General features: G+C 37.6%; 1 pseudogene; it reads right to left on the bottom strand.

Moving 5' to 3' along the window:
- Nucleotides 1-2,971: 2,971 nt before the first annotated feature.
- On the bottom strand, nucleotides 2,972-3,700 carry LOC138828811 (Golgi to ER traffic protein 4 homolog pseudogene; annotated as a pseudogene).
- Nucleotides 3,701-11,922: the final 8,222 nt, after the last annotated feature.

Here is an 11,922-nt window from a genome sequence, read left to right as displayed (position 1 = left end):
TTGGAGGTGGAGCTTTGGTTCAAATGATAGAGTGCTAGACTTGAGCATAAATCTCAGGACATTGACCAGGCCCTGAGTTCAAGCCCTAGGGCCAACACACACAAACACACACACACACACACACACACACACACACACACACACACACACACACACAATTTTGTATATTCCTATCACGTCACTTAATACTTTTTCTCTTCCAAGCCCACCAGTTGTTGTTGTTGTTGATGATGATGATGACAAGGACTTGCTGTGAAGCTCAGGGTGCTATTAAACTTACAATACCCTTGGGTACTGGGATTACAGGTATGTGTACCATACTTGACTTTACTCAGTAACTCTACTTATAACATTTTTCTGAAAGAAATTTATTCAAATTCATGAAGATACTATGGCTTAAAGTTGTTCATACTAATTTTCAAGTGTACAAAATGTAAATAATATAAGTGAATATAGTACTATGCTACCACTTGGTAATTCCAGCCAAAACTCAGGAACCTGACACAAGAGAATAAGGATTTGAGGTAAGCCTTGTCTACAATGTAGGACTTCTTCTATAAAGGAAAAAAAGTATAAATATTAATCTACTAGGAAATATATAATATGTTAAATTTATATAATGGAACAAATAGATCATTGTTAATGAAAATAAAATGGCTTTTACTAGAAATGAGGAATCAAATGTGCTCACTGTGTAGGTGAGTTAGAAAGTTCTTACCAAAAGCTACATACTTTTCTTGTTTTCTATTCTTCCAAAATTGTTTGCTTTCCAGAATCATGCCTTATCTTTCCTTGCTGGTTTCTTTAGCTTATTTCATACATGCCCACAGGGTCTTCAACTATCATTTATTTATGTGAAGAGCTTGCAAATATCTCTCTTCAGTCCAAACTCCTGGTATGCACCTCTGTTCCATATATTCAACTACTATAAATACTTGTGAAAGAGTAATCCTGTCTTTCTATTACTGGATATTAATGTGTCAGTAAACTTTAGGAAAATAAAGGAATAACATCAATAAATATAACATTATTGTAATAGTAATGTTAAACATTACTATAATGCTGATTATTTTCTGAGCAATTTAATATAAAGCTCAAGGAAAGCAACGTTTTTGAGTGCTGATATTGGAGTTTAAACTCAAGACCTTACCTTCTCACTTATGCATTTTCCCTCAAGGGCGGTGTTTTACTCTTGAACCACAGATTCCCTTCCAAATTTATTTGGGGGATTATTTAGAGATAAGAAACTCATGGTCTTTCCTTCTTGGGCTGGATTTAAACCTGGATCTCAGTTCTCTGAGTAGATAGAATTACCAGTGTGTGCTAACAATGTCCAGTTTCAAGGAGAGGGCAAGTTTCTGATTTCAAGCTCCAGGAATAGCACAAAAACAAAAACAAAAGTTATGACATATAAATATACTGATAAACTAGGAACCCAAACAAACCAAATGTGGGTATCTAGATGGGCGAAAGACTTAATAGCATTATCACTATTACCTTTCCTAGCATTTTGAATAACCTGAAATTATGGATTAAAATCATAGCTTAGTTGGTAAAGTACTAGCTAAAGAGCAACAACATCAAACACCAAGTACAAGTCTCAGTCTCAAACTTTAAATGAAATCTGAAATGATTTTTTCCTTAAATGAAAATTGACCATAGAAAACCCCTGATACCTAAATGTATGGTCAAAGAAGAAAATTGGAAAATGTTCAGGAAGACAGAATTTTAAATCTCAGTGATTACCATATGGACAGTAGATCAGACCATGTGTAACTTCATACTACTTGCAGTGGGCTAGGTTAAGGACTTAAAAATTGTACACATTTACACTCCTCAAAAAAAAAAACACAACTTACCAGGACACTGGGGATTCACATATGTAATTCTAGCTCAGTGCTCTGCTACTTGAGCCACAAACTCCATTTTCAGCATTTTTGGTGTTTAGTTGGAGATAGGAGTCTCACAGGTTTTCCTCTCCTGGCTGGCTTTGAAACAAAATCCTCAGCTCTTTGCCTACTGAGTAGATAGGATTACAAGCTTGAACTGATACTCTTATTTTTCTATTCTATTCTTCTTTTGCTTTTCTATTTAAGAATCATTTCGTTAAGTGGCAAAAAAATCCTGCTTTTGAACACAGCAGAGAAAATCAATGAAAATAGAAGCTGTGTCTGAATAGATCAATAAATGGATATATATTTTAAAAGACGGATCAAAATACAAAATAACAAAACAGAGAAGAAACCAGTTGCCAATAACCAAAACAAATGAGTACTTTATCAGAAATCCTACCGTTATAAAATTTAAAAGTACAGTAATAAACAACTTCAGATGATTTATTCAAAGATGAAACCTATCAAACCTACTTAAGGAAGAACGAAAAAAAATGGAATCTACACAAATTTTCTCAATTTACATTTAAATGCATTGCAATCTATAAAACTCTAGGTACTGATGAATTTATTATTGACTTTTCCTAAAACTTTGAAGAGATCATTTTGATTCTACAAAAATATTTCCTTAGAAAGTGAGGAAATACTATGTGCCCTCTTAAAAGTTTCTCGTAAAAAATATCTGGCTGAATTTTGTCTGGAATTATACTCTATGTACTGAGCAGTTAAGGAGAATTGTTTCAGGACATTGAGTCTTCTAATCATTAAGTACTTGATCGTTCATTTACTTAGTCCTTATTTTTTTGTATAACATTTGAAAGGTTTTATAAAATCCATTAAAGATAAACTTCTGAATTGGAAAACCTTTTGGAGGGAATTTACTCAAAGCAGAATGATATATTTTAGGCATCTCAGTATTTAGAGCTGTGAGTATGAACTCCATGAACAGTATAACTTGTCTTTAAGGAAGTTTTTAATACATAGAGCATAACTAAGGAAAATTGTAGGTGATAGAGTAACTAAGGGAGGCCAGGACGTGGCCAACTGCCTCCATAGGAAGACAAAAGCTTGGGATGTACCCTGAGGGACAACTCTCCTGTCCTGTTCTGTCCTGTCGAGCTACTTGTCATGTATTGGGTACCTGCACAGGGAGGGCTGGAACTGCTCTCACAGCACCATGAACGTGGTTAGCTTGCTGCCATCCAAGGCCAGCAGCAGAAATCAGATGAAGTGGAGCAGGGATTGGATGGAGGGCGGCCCGTGCTTGATGGATGTTGCTTCTGTGCATACATGATGAAGACCACAGACCTGGTTTTGTTTTCCAATAGAGAAACTGCAGCACTGCCTGAGCCACAAGTATGTCCACTTGCCATGGAAGCTGTGGGCCGTGGAGTCCTCCACCAGCATGTTGGCGCAGCCCTCACCGTCTGTGGAGTGTAGAAAGTAGTATCAAGATTCCCAGTAGTTCGGCTCTTTCCACAGGGTCAGGGCCCAAAATGGAAGGAGCTAAGGATGGCCCCATTTCCAGGAACCCCAACTGGAACACTTCAGGGCTCTGGAGAAGGGGTCCATCAACTGAACACCCTAGCCAGACACTCCATCCATTTCTGCCATCTACATCCATTTCAGGGACTCCAACACCAGCATGGACAGCTCTGCTGTGCTGTTTTGCTGGCCATGAGGGAAGAACAGCAGTATGCTCCTGACCACATGAGCTCTTGGGCCTCAGAGGGCTTGCTCTGGGACATGTACCTGAAGAAGATGGTCCAGTACATTTGGTGTGCCCCATACTGGCCGCCTTTCTCCATGCAGCTTAACTTGCATGTGATTGTGGGCTTCATTGTGAGAGCCTTCCTGCTCCACCATCGCTGCTGCCAATGTGGCCCAAGTAGTATAATCTTTACAAAGACTAGGACAAAGCCTGAGAATATTAATGCAAGAAATTGGGGTACATCAAAAAGAGGGTGGGGAAAGGGTAGAGGAATGAAGGGAGGAAGGGGCAGAATGTAGTCAAGCTCATTGGGAGAAAGTGAGGGAACAGAAGATGTTGTATGAAAGGAAATGTTCTCATCTGACTTATGCAAATGAAATCCCTCTACACAACCTCTTTAAAATAACTATAATCAGCTGGGCACAGGCCACTCAGGCCTGTAATCTTAGCTACACAGGAAGCTGAGATCTGAGGGCCTCAGTTCAAAGCCAGCCCGGGCAGGAAACTCCATGTCACCCTTATCTCCAATAAACCACTAAAAAACAGGAAGTGGCGCTCTGGCTCAAGTGGTAGAGTGCTCATCTTGAGTGCAACAGCTGAGGGATAATGCCCAATCCCACAGTTCAAACCCCATGCCTGACAATAAATAAATAAATAAATAAATAAATAAATAAATAAATAAATAAATAAATAAATAAAAACTAAATTTGCTAAAAAGGAATTCATTGCCTATACTGCAAAACTAAGAAATATAAGGGAATGGTGGGTCAGAGGGGGGTGTGATTATTGTAGGTGTGGCACAAATCAATATGCACTGTATTCATAAACTGCTTTTGTTATATGGCAACTCCTTTGTACAACTACTGAAAGATAATTGACAAATAAAAATAATAATTGAATAGATGTAAAATAAGATACAGGAGAAAGAAATGGTTGATAGATACTTCTGATATAGAACAGGGCTTCCTATTACATTGGGACCCTATAGAAGAACTCTACTGTTTTTGTAATATTTCAGAATAAGATGAGATTCATAAAGCATAGTTCATTATGATTTTTCAAAAATAATTTAAGTAGTTGTTAATAACCCAACAATACTAAATTCCTATATTATCTACATGAACAAATGTAATTTATTATCATGGTTTGAAAGAAAAATCTATGGAAACACTTTTATTTTTGGTAAGACATGAAGCTTGACCTCTGGGCCTGGGCACTATCCCTCAGCTCTTCAGCTCAAGGCAAGCACCTTACCACTTGAGCCACATAGCCATTTCTGGTTTTCTGGTGGTTAATTAGAAATAAGAGTCTCATGCACTTGCCTGCCCAGGCTGGCTTTGAAGCGCAATCTTCTGATCTCAGCACCTTGACTAGCTAGGATTACAGGTGAGGGCCACCGATGCCTGGCTAAAATTCTTAATTCCAATTAATAAGCAGAAACCCAGAACTTGAGGCTTTGCTTAAAAGGGGGAGTGCAGGTAGAAAGTGTAAAGCAAATACTAGCAGAGAGGCAAGCAGAGAAAGAGAGAGAAAGAGAGGGAAGGAGAGAAAAAGCGAGAGTAAGAGAGAGGGAGGGAGAGAGAGAGAAAAATGTAAAAACAAGAAGCAACCATGGGAGGAGACAGGCAAAAGAGTGTAATGAAAGTGAATATTATGAAAATAAGTAGTATGAAAAAAGGAAAATATAATGTAGTCCATTATTTTGTACAATAATAAGACAATATATCTAAAAGAAATTATTTAGACAGTGATGAGGACATATTAGCTGGTGGGGAAGATATTATTTACATTCACTTAGGCCCCAAACACAATCTCTGAAGATGCTCCTGTTCTATCCGGGCCAATGAAGTGGCCACTGCCAGTTTTTGCAGCAAAAAAAGAAAAATGTCATTCTGAGAACCAATGAGAGATATTGGCCAGACATCTGTGGCTCAAGCTTGTAATCCTAATTACTCAGGAGCCTGAGATGTGAGGATCCAACTCAGGACAAGCAGGGAAGTCCCTGAGACACTAATCTCAAGTTAAACACTACAAATAGGAAATGGAACTATGGTTCAAGTACAAAGGCTCCAGGACAGCACTCAGGCTCTGATTTCACCCTCAGGTCCAGAAAATACATACATATACACAGAGATACACAGACACACAGAAGCACAGACACACACACACACACACACACACACACACACACACACACACAAAGTTAACTATGTATTAGAAAACTCAGTCATATGTCAACATTTAATGCTCACAAATGTTAACTCCCACTGATTTTCACATTCTCTTAAAAGGGACTATTTACTTGGCAGATGGTCCTGCATTTTATAAAAAAAAATTATAGTCATACTTCTTTGGCAGTCACTACCACAAATTTGAATGGCAGGAGAGGGGAGGGAATGGGAAACTGTGTAGCCATTTTCCTTGTGCTCCACTGATATTCTTATGCTTCACTACTGGAAAGACATTAGCAGGAATGACATGTGTCTAAAATAATTTAAAACCATTGAAATGGCCACTGATCATGTATAGACTGATTAAGTACAAAGTGACATATAGAGTGAAAACCACAGGTTGCTCTATCAAGTGAAAAGCAACCTATATATGATATAATTGGTAACATTTGATGTATGTATTTTATACTTATGGACATAGAAGTTTGTACATGCATGGGAAAGGTTCTGGCAATATATATCTGACAATGGAATTCTTTTGGGAACGGAATATATGGTTGTGCAGATGGAGTGGGGAGAAAATCTTAACTCCTAGATTAGAATTATGACATTTATATACAACCAAATCTATTTCTCTCAAAATTAAAAAAGATGTACTAGCATATGAAATAAGAGAAATAGCACATAAATCTGTAGTAATTTTTTCTCACTTTTTGATTAGCACACATTCTTCCAAGGATTTGATTTGTATCTTTATGAGACTCATTTCCTACATCACTCTCACACATCTACAGACTTTTCTCAAATCAATGTCAACATGCTTTGTTGTTCATTTTTTACATGCATTAAAAAATTACCTATTTTGACCTCTCAGTCCTATCTCTTAACGTTAACGGACTGAACTCTCCAATTAAGCGACATAGACTGTCTAATTGGATAAAAAAACAAGACCCTTCTATCTGCTGCCTGCAGGAGTCACATCTTGCCCGTAAAAACAAACATATTTTCAAGGTTAAAGGCTGGAACAAAATCTACCAAGCAAACGGCCCTCATAAACAGGCGGGAGTTGCAATCCTAATATCAGATAAAATAGACTTCAAATTAAAATTCATGAGAAGAGATAAAGAAGGTCGCTACATACTAATTAAAGGATCTCTCCTTCAGGAGGATATTACAATTCTAAATATCTATTCGCCAAACAATGGAGCACCCAAATTTATCAAAGAAACACTACTTTCCCTCAAATGCCATATAGATCCAAAGACGTTAATTGTTGGGGATTTTAACACACCACTCTCCCCACTAGATAGATCAACTTGGCAACAACTCAACAGAGAAACCGCAGATCTAAACAGCTGCATAGATCAACTAGACTTAACAGACATTTACCGAACATTTCACCCAGCAGCATCAGAATACACGTTCTTCTCAGCAGCACATGGAACGTTTTCTAAAATAGATCACATTTTAGGCCACAAAGCAAACTTGTCTAAATTCAGAAACATTGAAGTTATACCTTGCATTCTCTCTGACCACAAGGGAATAAAATTAGAACTCAACATCAAAAGCCACCAAAGAAAGTCCGGTATCACATGGAGGCTGAACAACACACTGCTGAATCATGAGTGGGTCATGGAAGAGATTAGAAAGGAAATTCAAATGTTCATGCTATTCAACAAAAATGAACACACAAATTACCAGCTCCTCTGGGACACAGCAAAGGCAGTACTCAGAGGCAAGTTTATAGCTCTGAGCTCCTACATCAACAAATTGGAGAGATCTGAAACTAGCAATTTAATGACACATCTAAACCTCCTTGAAAAAGAGCAGCAAGATAAACCCCAATCCAGTAGACGGAAAGAAATAATCAAAATTAAATCAGAATTAAATGAATTAGAATCCAAAAAAACTATAGAAAGAATCAACAAAACAAAGAGTTGGTTCTTCGAAAAACTTAACAAAATTGACAGACCCTTAGCAAACCTTATCAGAAAAAGGAGAGAACACACCCAAATTAATAAACTCAGAGATGAGAATGGAAACATCACCACGGAAACAACCAAGATTCAGAACATTATAAGGGAATACTTTCAAAACTTTATGCTAATAAGTTTGAGAACTTGACAGAAATGGAGCATTTCCTACCAAATATTGACATGCCAAAACTAAACCAAGATGAGTTAAACCAGCTTAACAGGCCCATATCAAGCATTGAAATAGAAACAGCAATAAGAGACCTCCCAGCTAAGAAAAGTCCAGGACCAGATGGTTTTACAGCGGAATTTTACAAGGCCTTCAAAGCAGAGCTCACACCAATACTCCTCCAACTCTTCAATGAAATTGAAAGAGAAAGCTCACTACCGAAAACATTCTATGAAGCCATCATAACCCTCATCCCAAAACCAGGCAGGGACTCATCAAAGAAAGAGAAATAAAGACCCATTTCTTTGATGAACATTGATGCAAAACTTCTCAACAAAATTTTGGCCAATCGACTTCAACAATTCATCCAAAAAATCATACACCATGATCAAACAGGATTCATTTCAGGGATGCAAAGCTGGTTCAATATACGCAAATCAATTAATATTATTCATCACATCAACAGGAGCAAGAATAAGAACCACATGGTTATCTCAATAGATGCAGAAAAAGCATTTGACAAGATAAAACACCCCTTTATGATGAAGGTTCTGGAAAAATTAGGAATCCATGGAACATTCCTCAATACAATAAAGGCTGTATATGACAAACCTACAGCCAGCATTATACTCAATGGTGAAAAACTAAAGCCATTTCCTCTTAACTCAGGAACAAGACAAGGATGCCCACTCTCTCCACTTCTCTTCAATCTAGTATTAGAATGCCTAGCTACAGCAATAAGACAAGATGCAGACATAAAGGGGATCCAAATAGGGAAAGAAGAAATAAAACTCTCCCTCTTTGCAGATGACATGATCTTGTATTTAAAGAATCCCATAGACTCCACTCCCAAATTACTCAAGCTGATTCAAAACTTTGGCAAAGTAGCAGGTTATAAAATTAACCCCCAAAAATCAATGGCTTTTCTATATGACAACAATGAGAAAAGTGTGGCTGAAATTAGGAAAGCAACTCCATTTGTAATAGCCCCACAAAAAATAAAATACCTAGGAATTAACTTAACCAAAGAAGTGAAAGATCTCTATGACGAAAACTTTAACATCTTGAAAAAGGAAATCAACACAGAACTTAAAAAATGGCAAAACCTCCCATGCTCCTGGATTGGCAAGATCAACATCGTGAAAATGGCAATACTTCCCAAGGTTATCTACAAATTCAACGCGATACCTATCAAAATTCCACCCTCATTCTTCAAGGAAATAGAGGAGGCAATCCAAAAATTCATATGGAACAATAAACGACCCCGAATAGCAAAAACGCTCCTCAATGGAAAGAACACTGCTGGAGGAATATCAATACCAAATTTCAAACTCTACTATTAAGCCATAGTAATCAAAACAGCTTGGTATTGGCATAAGAACCGACCTCAGGACCAATGGAATAGAATTGAAAACCCAGAAATGAACCTACAGACCTATAGCCATCTAATCTTCGATAAGGAAGCTAAAACAATAGAATGGAAGAAAGACAGCTTCTTCAGTAAATGGTGCTGGCAAAATTGGTTAACTACATGTAGAAAACTAAAGCTAGATCCTTATATATCACCCTGCACCAGAATCAACTCCAAATGGATCAAAGACCTTGAACTCAAAGCAGACACTCTGAAAACATTACAGGATGGAATAGGAGAAACCCTAGGTCTCCTTGGCTCAGGTCGAAATTTTCTGAATAGAGACCCGGAAGCACAACAAATCAAAGAAAGGTTGGACAAATGGGATTGCATAAGATTGCAGAGCTTCTGCAGGGCAAATGACATAGCTGGCAAGATCAATAGAAAGCCCACCGATTGGGAGAAGATCTTTACTAGCCATACAACGGACAAGGGTCTCATATCTAAAATATACTTGGAACTCAAAAAATTAAACCACCCAACAACAAATCCTCAAAGAAACAACTGCCCAATAAATAAGTGGGCAAAAGACTTAAAGAGAAGCTTCTCTGAAGAAGAAAGAAGGATGGCCAATAGACACATGAAGAAATGTTCAACATCCCTAGCCATAAAAGAAATGCAAATCAAAACAACATTGAGATATCACCTCACTCCAGTTAGAACAGCAAAAATCAAGAACTCTAACAACAACAGATGCTGGAGGGGATGTGGACAGAAAGGAACCTTACGTCATTGTTGGTGGGAATGTAAACTTTTTCAACCACTTTGGAAAGCAGTATGGAGGTTCCTCAAAAGACTTCACATAGATCTCCCCTATGATCCAGCAATCCCACTTTTGGGCATTTACCCAAATGTTTACAAACAAAACCACACTAAAGCTACCAGCAAAACTATGTTTATTGCAGCATTATTTACCATAGCTAAGACATGGAACCAACCCAGATGCCCCTCAGTAGATGAATGGATCAAGAAAATGTGGTATATATACACAATGGAATTCTATGCCTCCATCAGAAAGAATGACATTTCCCCATTTGTTAGGAAATGGAAAGGTTTGGAAAAAATTATATTAAGTGAAGTAAGCCAGGCCCAAAGAAGCATAGGTCCCATGGTTTCCCTTATTTGCAATATCTAGTATAGGTATGAGTCAAGCGGAAAAGGTCAGATAATGTGATGTTAGGAAAATGAACCCTTAAATATGTATTTTAATGTTTTCGTTTCTTTCATGCATGTGTTTCTAAAGCATTTATAAGATTATTTCTTTGTTGCTTTGTATGTCCCTCCCCCACAGTGTAACCCCCGCTTTCACTATATTTGATGTCAGTATAACATGTGGAGGAGATGGGGACAAACAAGTCGTTTAAGGATTCAGGTGGACCTGTTGCAACAATGAGAAGTACAAAAGGTCATGTCAAAACCAGCTTTACAATGTCGGTGTGGGGGGTATAATTGGGTGGGGGGAGGGGGGTAAAATTGGGTGGGGGGAGGTGGGAGGCGGGGAAGGGAATATGAAGGGTAAACAAAGGAGGAGGCTGCAATGCTTGGTAAGAAATGTATGCATTATCCTGCCCATCTAATTGTAGCCCCTCTGTACAGTATGTTCTCAAATAAAATAAAATACAAGTAAAAAAAAACTACCTATTTTGAACATGTTTTCCCACCTTTGCCCTCTCTGTCCTTCTCACTTCCATTAAAACACACATATAATAGTTGTTTAGCATTCCTATATCTCATTTTAATTAAATTGCATAACAATAGTATTTAAGAAATTTCACCATAAAATTTTACAAACTTATATTGAGTATTTTTAATCATACTGATGGCCTGACTCTCCCTTTCCCCATCTAGCTTCCTTTTCAATATTCAACGGATTTCGGTGAGATTCCTTTGTCATCATTGCCATGCACAGATGCCAAATAACATTTATTTATCCTTCCCTAATCCTACAAATTCCCTCAAAAATTCCCAAACATATAGACATATTCTATAAATGTATTTATATATGATTCTCTGTGTGTTTACATGTTTATCTTTTAGATTGTGTATTTACATATTATAGAAAACATGTGACCTTTATCTTTCTTAACCTGGCTTACTTCACTCAGCATGATAGTCTCCATTTCTATTTCCCTGCATATAAAAACATTTCACTCATCTTAATGCATGGTGTGAAGTAGAAGGGAAAGGCCTGGCTGGGCATACACAATGGAAATCTGGTATCATGTAGTTAACATTTAATGCCAAGTGGCCAGAAAGATACTCGTTTTAGTGAAGATGGAAGGAAGTGAGAAACCAACGGAGCCTCCAGTATGTCCAAATGTGCCTAGAGACCTCTTCACCTGGACAAAGAAGCTGGGGTGATAAGGGAAGAAATAACCAAAAAGTTTGAGCAGGGAATGGTGATAAGATAATTGGGAGCCACATGCCACAGCAAAGCCAGGTAACATGAAGAATGGAGCTGACACAGACTAGGCAAAGTTTAGGCCACTGGGGTCTTTGACAAAGCCATTGAAGGCTATCAGATAATTATTGATTGAATATAAGATAGTGATAGAATACAAATATAGAGAGTGTAAAATAATTATTGTATTTCAG

This window comes from Dipodomys merriami, unplaced genomic scaffold (assembly GCF_024711535.1).
Source record: "Dipodomys merriami isolate MVZ:Mamm:240054 unplaced genomic scaffold, mDipMer1.0.p SCAF_1640, whole genome shotgun sequence".
NCBI classification, from domain to species: Eukaryota; Metazoa; Chordata; class Mammalia; order Rodentia; family Heteromyidae; genus Dipodomys; species Dipodomys merriami.
Note: the sequence above shows the minus strand (reverse complement) of the source record. Positions and strands in the feature narration are given on the sequence as shown.